The sequence below is a fragment of the Myotis daubentonii genome, chromosome 7 (assembly GCF_963259705.1).
Source record: "Myotis daubentonii chromosome 7, mMyoDau2.1, whole genome shotgun sequence".
Lineage (NCBI taxonomy): Eukaryota > Metazoa > Chordata > Mammalia > Chiroptera > Vespertilionidae > Myotis > Myotis daubentonii.
The window spans coordinates 11,396,187-11,403,712 of NC_081846.1; positions in this window are offsets into that span (position 1 = coordinate 11,396,187).

The window sequence follows — 7,526 nt, forward strand, 5'->3', positions numbered from 1 at the left end:
CCCAGAGCGACAAAGCGGCTTCCCTCCCTTGCTGGGCCAGACCAGGCGGGCGCTACTAGAGAAGCAGTGTGAAGTTTCTGGGCAGGCTGAAAATGATGAACTAAGTTTCCAGTTTACCATCCTCTCCGTCTCCTTTTAGAGAAGGTAATGCCTTATTCTTAGGATATTTTGTGAAGCCAAAAGCTCTTGGTGGCACATCCAAAGCCCAGGTTTTTCCGCAGGAGAGCAGAAACTAACTTATAGAAACCCACTGCCTAGCAGAGCCCTGTGGGTAAAGTGAGCGTTGAGAAAAGCAGAGTTGATGAGTGTGAAGTGGGGATGGTCTCCTATCATGGCATGATTTTTAAAAACAAGTGCCCAGGAACCTCTGAGGTGTAGTTAAGAAGAGCCAAGTATAAAATTGATAGATCCTTGAAGAGAATGATGTACAGATGTAGAAGGGGAATGAGGATATGTGTGAGGGGCACTTGCTGACATATTACCTAAGGCCATTCGTAAGAGGGCTACCAAAGAGACAGACTCTTGTAGTAATAGCAAAATCAAATGCCTCTAGGCAGGGACTAGTGGATAAGGTAAATGTTAGAGTGGAATGCCATAGGGACTGGTGGGGATTGTGTCAAACTGCAGAACAAATATTGGGTATAAAGGCAATTATATTAAAAAAATGAAAAACACCATGTGGACCAAACAAAGCACATCTGTGAGCTGTAGTTTTGCTCAAGGCCACCAATTTGTGACTGCTGTCTAGTGAGAGCTCAACATTGAGGGTCTGAGTTTGGGGGCATTTATTTGTTGAAAGTGGCTTGCAAAACTATTTTGTATAAGGGAAAGCTATTGACCAACCTTCTGTCACAATTTAACATTATGTAAAATTATTTCCCCCTGTCCCTCTTCTATGGCCATGAAAAGCAGACCATGTCCTTGGAAGGAAGGTGTTCATCTTGCAAATTGTCAGAGGGGGTAGCCCTGCACTTCCTCAATGAATAGCTAGGAGTAAACACTCAGAGAATCCGCCTCCATTGTCCCACCCCAACCTCCAGGGTTATCAGCACACCACTCTGGGCCTCTCCTTAAGCTCAGGCACAGCCTGCTCTCTGCTATGTCCTCTCCAAATCCCAGTGGCACCATAAAGGAAGCCAGTCATCATAACAGTGAGTTTTAAGTCAGTTTTCTGAATGGGGCCGGAGGTTTTCGTTGATTAGAAGGAGAGATTACTTTGTAGCTTTGTATGAATAAATCAAAACAAATTTCTCTTTTTAAAAAATAATTTTTTAAAAGTTTGTTTTTATTGATTTTTGAGAGACGGGAAGGGGGAGAGATAGAGAGATAGACACATTGATCAGAGAGAAACATCCATTGGCTGCCTCCTGCATGCCGCCTACTGGGGATGGAGCCTGCAACCAGGCATGTGCTCTGATGGGGAATCAAACTGGTAACCTCTTGGTTCATGGGTCGATGCTCAACCACTGAGCCACACCGGTTGGATAAAACAAATTCCTCTTAAAGTGGGTGCCCCCATGGAGAGAAGCTTGAATGGATAAGATTTACCGTTAGGATAATATTTAGCCCAGGACACACTATGGCTTTTTCAAACCTCTAGGACTCTAGAGCCTTATTTTTAGATTTCTCACCTGAGAATTTCTCTCAAACTTCTCAATAGGGATATATATATAGCTTTAATAGATAATATGTATTTTTTAAAAACACTTTTTTTGAGGCTAAACACTATGGTAGTTCTATGACAGTGGCCTTAGCTTAACCCTGTTACCGTTGCCAAGTTTCCCAGGATGCACTGTGATGAGGCTGGAGTTTCTTTGCAAACCTTTCTCTGGTTAGACCACAGCCTCAGGATCCTCTGCCGCAGTCAGACATAACATTTATACTCCAGGCTGCAGGAGCAAAAATAAGATCAGCAAAGAGGTACCAGCCACATGTTGCGTACTTAGTAGTGTGTGTACGAAACAAGAAGTAGAAATATGTATCAGATGGCTGATGCCAAGAAGAGAGCCATCAGTCTAGTTGGAGTAGAAGGTTGGTAAGGCAGATTGGAACCAGACTGTATAGGCAGCTTTGCTAGGTAGACTAAGGAGTTGAGACATTTTCTTGGATGTAGCGAGTCCTTGAATGCTTTTGAGCAGGAAAGTGAAATGATGGAGGAGACTTTCTAGAAAGCTTAACATGGCAGACATCTGTAAGGTGGTTCAGAGAAGGGAGAGAATAGAGCCTTGGAATCAAGCATAACAAATCTAAGTATTAAACCAGAGAGTTGCCCTGACTGGTTTGGCTCAGTGGATAGAGCATCGGCCTGCGGACTGAAGGGTCCCGGGTATGATTCCGGTCAAGGGCATGTACCTTGGTTGCGGGCACATCCCCAGTGGGGAGTGTGCAGGAGGCAGCTGATCGATGTTTTTCTCTCATCGATGTTTCTAACTCTCTATCCCTTTTCCTTACTCTCTGTAAAAAACCAATAAAAGATATTTAAACACACACACACACACACACACACACACACACACACACACACACACACCCCAGAGAGTTATAGTGACAATGAGATACTTAGTTATAATAATGAATAGCTAACATTAATAGCATGCTCTCCATGTGTCAACTATGCCAACTACTGTTGTACATGCTTTATAAGCATTCATTGATATTTGCAACAACACTTTGAGATGGATGTTATGAAATATCACTCTTTTCAAAAAAGAAAGCAGAGTCTCAGAGCAGTGAAGGAAATTGCTCAGTGTTATCTGGTTAGGAAGTGTCTGAGCTGGGATGCAAACTAGCTGGCTGCAAGGGCCTCCCCTTCAACCATGACCTGCACTGCCTTCCAGCAATTTGTAGCCCAGCTGCTTGGTCCCTGGCCTTTCCCTGCCATTGTAGTGAGGCTGGGACTCAGCCTGGGACCATTGACGTCACTCTGCCTCACTGTCTGTTATGTTTATATACAGACCTCTACCCTAGGTGGCATGCTTGCCCAGGTGTTGACTTCAAGACACTCCAAACACTTGCTGATGCCTTGTATCTGTTTCAGAGGATACCTGTGAGCCAAGCAGGAAAAGATAAGGCACAAATACTATAAAATATACTCCTCATGACTGTTCATCACATTCTAGCAGAGAAGTAAGGAAATGCAGTTCTTTCTGCTCTGTTGCTTTCCATGAGATGTTAATGATGTTACTTGCCTGGCCTCCTTGGCTTTAGTTCAGTGGTTTGAGGATGCCTTTAATTTCAAAATGGGAGTTTTGGAACTCATCTGATGCCAAATTGTTTGGTGTTTTACTGGCATTCCTCAGTCACCATCGGATGCGGAAAATTTGTTGTGAACTCAAATTGGCCACATGATTTTCTCAAAGCTATAGTGAAAGATACCCAAACATTTTGAGCCTGCAGATAATCCAGGCAAATAAAGTTTAGAAGAACAAAACTGAGAATAGATGCTTGCCATTTAAATTTCTTCTAACACCATCTTTACAAATTAAAAATCTGATGCAATCTGATGCAGAGTCAACCAGGAGGTGGTCTATTTTGATCATGTTTAAATTAAGGTAATTACATATAGGTTGCATACAAATATATATATATATATATATAAATATATATATATATTCTTCTTACTATGAAACTTTTCTTACACAGAAACAGCCATTAACTCAGACAACATTAATTTTGGCTGAGACTCTAGATTAATATATTTACTGTTTTTCAAAATACTACCTAATAATAAATACTACCGTGTTAAAGGAACTCTACTGTAGAAAAACAGATTGTACCTTAATTGTAGACCTATTAGTAAACTATTTACAAATTACTGTTATCATATCATATAATGGAGGAACGTAGAGATTTGATTCAATATCAATTTCAACAAACATTTATTGAGGACCTGAATATCATTTAATTCATATGATGCAGTTTTGCTGCCAGGTTAGACTCTCTGTGCTGAATTATACCAAAACCATGTTGTTGACTGTTTTAGCAGGATGCCTTCTGGTCAGGCCTAACTACACTCTACGGCATCAGCAGATCAACCCATTGATTAACTTGTTGAGTCTACTTTTAAGTTTAAACTTTGGCCAGGCAGTGGTTGAAATTGATTTATTTTTGTAAACTAGCGGGATACAAAAGCAAGCAGACTTAGAAGGACTATTGAGCAATCCCGAAACCCTTTTGTTTAGAAAGTTCAACAAATGTACTGATTTCATAAGAGAAACATCTAAATCAGAACAGCTGCGTGATAGAAGTTCTCTGATGGTCAACTTTTAAATACGTATTGATAAGCTTGTCAGGTCTCTGTAAAACTGTGTTCTGAGACAGGTAAGGTTAAGATTGTTAGAAAATTCATGAAAGTAGTATTACATTTTTAAAGTAATTCTTATTTGACTTAGTATGGGTCCAACTTTAGTCAGAAATGGTATTAAGAAATAGGAATTAAAAAAAAAACAGTAGAGAAAGTTCATCAAATTCTTGAGGGAAAGTTTGACATTTGGGTTACTCTTCCTAATCATACTGGGCTTGTAGAATTGATATCGATCGAGAACTAAGAATTCCATTTCTGCTTAGGCGCTTTAAAAATTGATTTCAGAGAATCTACTTCTAAAAGATAACCTTCCCCAAATCCATTTTTCTTACTAAATTTTACTTTATATTATTTTACTGTATTTTATTTAATATTTTGCCCACAGAAGTGAGGTTTTTTTTTTTCTATTTTAAACAATAAAATTTCTTAAAACAGGTTTTGGGCAGATGACATGTTAAGTACAATCTATTTTTTAAAAAATTAATGTATATAATATGCAAACATCTTGTAATAAAACATTCAGATGGTATCGTTTGAAAGATGCCCCTCCCCCATTTCCCATACTGCCTCTCTCTAGGTTTTCACATGTCTGTACAGCTTTATTGGCACATATAGACAAATGGCTTTCAAGTACTCCCCATTTCGATTCCATTTAATCATGAAATTCATTTTGTTGGTAAAGCAGTAACAGACTTCATAGGACAAATAATGTTTATCTCCTCCAAACAGTCAGTAGTAGATTAACAGTTGCAAGACCTGATTAAATAAATGGATCTCATCAGGGAATCTCCTGTTTCTCTGGCCCTCAATTGGGTAATTCTTTGTTAGTGTCCAAGGAAATGTAGGAGATGTGCCACACTCTGTCAGGGCCACTGAACAACTGGTCTCTGCCCCACGTTATTACTTTCATGATCAGAAAGAATAAGGTGTTCGGGAGCCTCCCAGAGGGTCACCGGAGACAGGTTTGGATGACCTTCCACTATGCCCTCTCTTTCCCTTCCTGTCTGTCTGGCCTTCTCTTTTACTTTCATCCCTTTTCCTTTCCCTAAGTCTGTCAGGCATCCATGCTTGCTATTGACTTTCAGGATAACTCATACATATATTTTATAGGCAGAGTCATATTTGCTTAGTGAGTTACACCCAAATGCCAGTGAGCACTGGTTTCCTGGCATTGCGGTCCAGTGCATTCTGGAGTCAGAGGGACCGGAGTTTGAATCCTGTGGCCATAACACATTCCTTAAGTTAGCTAACTTCAGGTTTCTCTTCCATAAAATGGGGGTAATAAGATCTGCCTCATATGGCTCTTGTGAGGAGATAATGAATTAATGCATGTAAAATTTCCTAGCATAATATCTACATAAATGGTGGTTATTATCACCTTATTGTCAGCACTTGCCTTGTGAATGGCTGGGGGGAGATAGAAAAAAAAAAATCCCGGTAAATCTTGATCAATGGCTTGGCTTCTGGGAAGGCACTTCCTGTGTTTGCAAAATCTTCTGTGAGGAAGTGAGAAAGTAGGGATCAAATGCAAAGTGACCCAGAAACTTCACTGGGTACGATATTTTGAATTTGATAAAGTTCAAAGGGGTAAGTGCAACAAGTTTGCAGGACAAAACCCAAAAGCTGCCATGCCAGATGGGGACAGGTTGACTTTAAGCCAGTGTGGCAGCCCTGTTAGAGTTAGCTAAACAAGCGCTGTTTACTTATAAAGCCAACAAGATAGTGGGATGCATGCAAGGCAAAGGGCAGGAAGTGGCCTGTCAGCTTTTCCCAGCACTCGTCTGACCCCAACTGTGACTACTTTGTGTCTCCCCTTTAAGGAGGATGTGGGGTACTGGCAGAACTCCAGAGAAGAGCAAAAATGTAATTGAGGCTTAGAAAATAAGGGGTAAGAGGAAAGACCAACAAGCTGTGAGTCCTTAGCTCGGAGAATAAAGGTCTAACAGAGTTGAAGGGTCATTACCAAAAAGACATCGGTTGTTTCCCATCTCTATAAATAACAGGACAAGAGGAGAGAAGCTTACATGGCACTCTAGAAGGTTCGGGGCTGTGAGAATTATTAATAAGGAGGCTTTCAAGGCTCTTGCTGGTGATTGTAGAGGAAACGATTAATGCACAACTGTGGGTGTGCCCACTCATTCACATTTACCTGCAAAGGAAGAACGAAGGTGCTTTTCAAATACTAGCTTTTGGATTGTTTTGAAAACAAGCCAGCTACTCTTTGAAATGGTTTTGTTGTTGACTTCCTAAATCCAGTTATTAACAAAAATTTAGTCTGAAGGTATAGAAGCAAATTAGATAGATTCGGGATTTTCTGAGACAAAGCTTTGCCCCTTTACACTGGTTTTGGCTAACACCGACTAACATGCTCTTTGCAGCTACATTTGTTCACCACATCCCGGAAGAATCCACTTGGGTTGTGACTTTTAGGAAGAGTCTTATAAACCGCAGTGGGGTGCCCATGTTATGGCATAGCAAGAAGGGTTCCCTGCCTTCCATCTATGCTCTTTGGATGGCGATAGGGAAGGTGGGGCCTGGCAAGTACTGCGAGCAGGAGTCTCTGCGCAGGAAGTGGTGGTGTCGGAGTTAGAGGGAGAGGAGTGCATTTGCTGCGGTAAATATATGGTCCCACAGTGCTGCCTGCTTTCTTCCACTTTAGGTGGTTGGTGGCTGACTTCACTGTGGATGCTTCCTCTGTTATTAAGGGAGGCCACACTTGGTAAGGATTTCAAAAACTCAGAATAGCTTTACTTATAAGATTTCTTTTCTCCTCTCCATCTGTCATTCTTTGTATGATCACTTCTGTTATTAATTTTCAGTTATACAGAACAATGTATTTTGGAATCTTTCCACATTAGAATGCATGAACTATTGCATTTAAAAAAAAATTCCTGGGTATGGATATATTATCATTTTTTTTCCTATTTAAAAATATTTGAGATGAGTGATAATTGTGGAAGTCAGAATAATCGTCACCTCTGGATTAGGTATTAATTGGAGGTGGCATGTGTAATGTTCTGGGGGCCTATATATGTTCTATGTTTGGCTCTGGCTGCTGATTACATGGGTGTAAACACATAAAAATTGTCTTTTTTGTGTACTTTATATACTTTATTGTACATAAATTTACCTCAATGAAAAATTTTTAAATGTGATTAAAGTCATTATACTTTAAAGATATTATAAAGTATTAAATTATATTTCTGAAGAAATAGGACAGGGA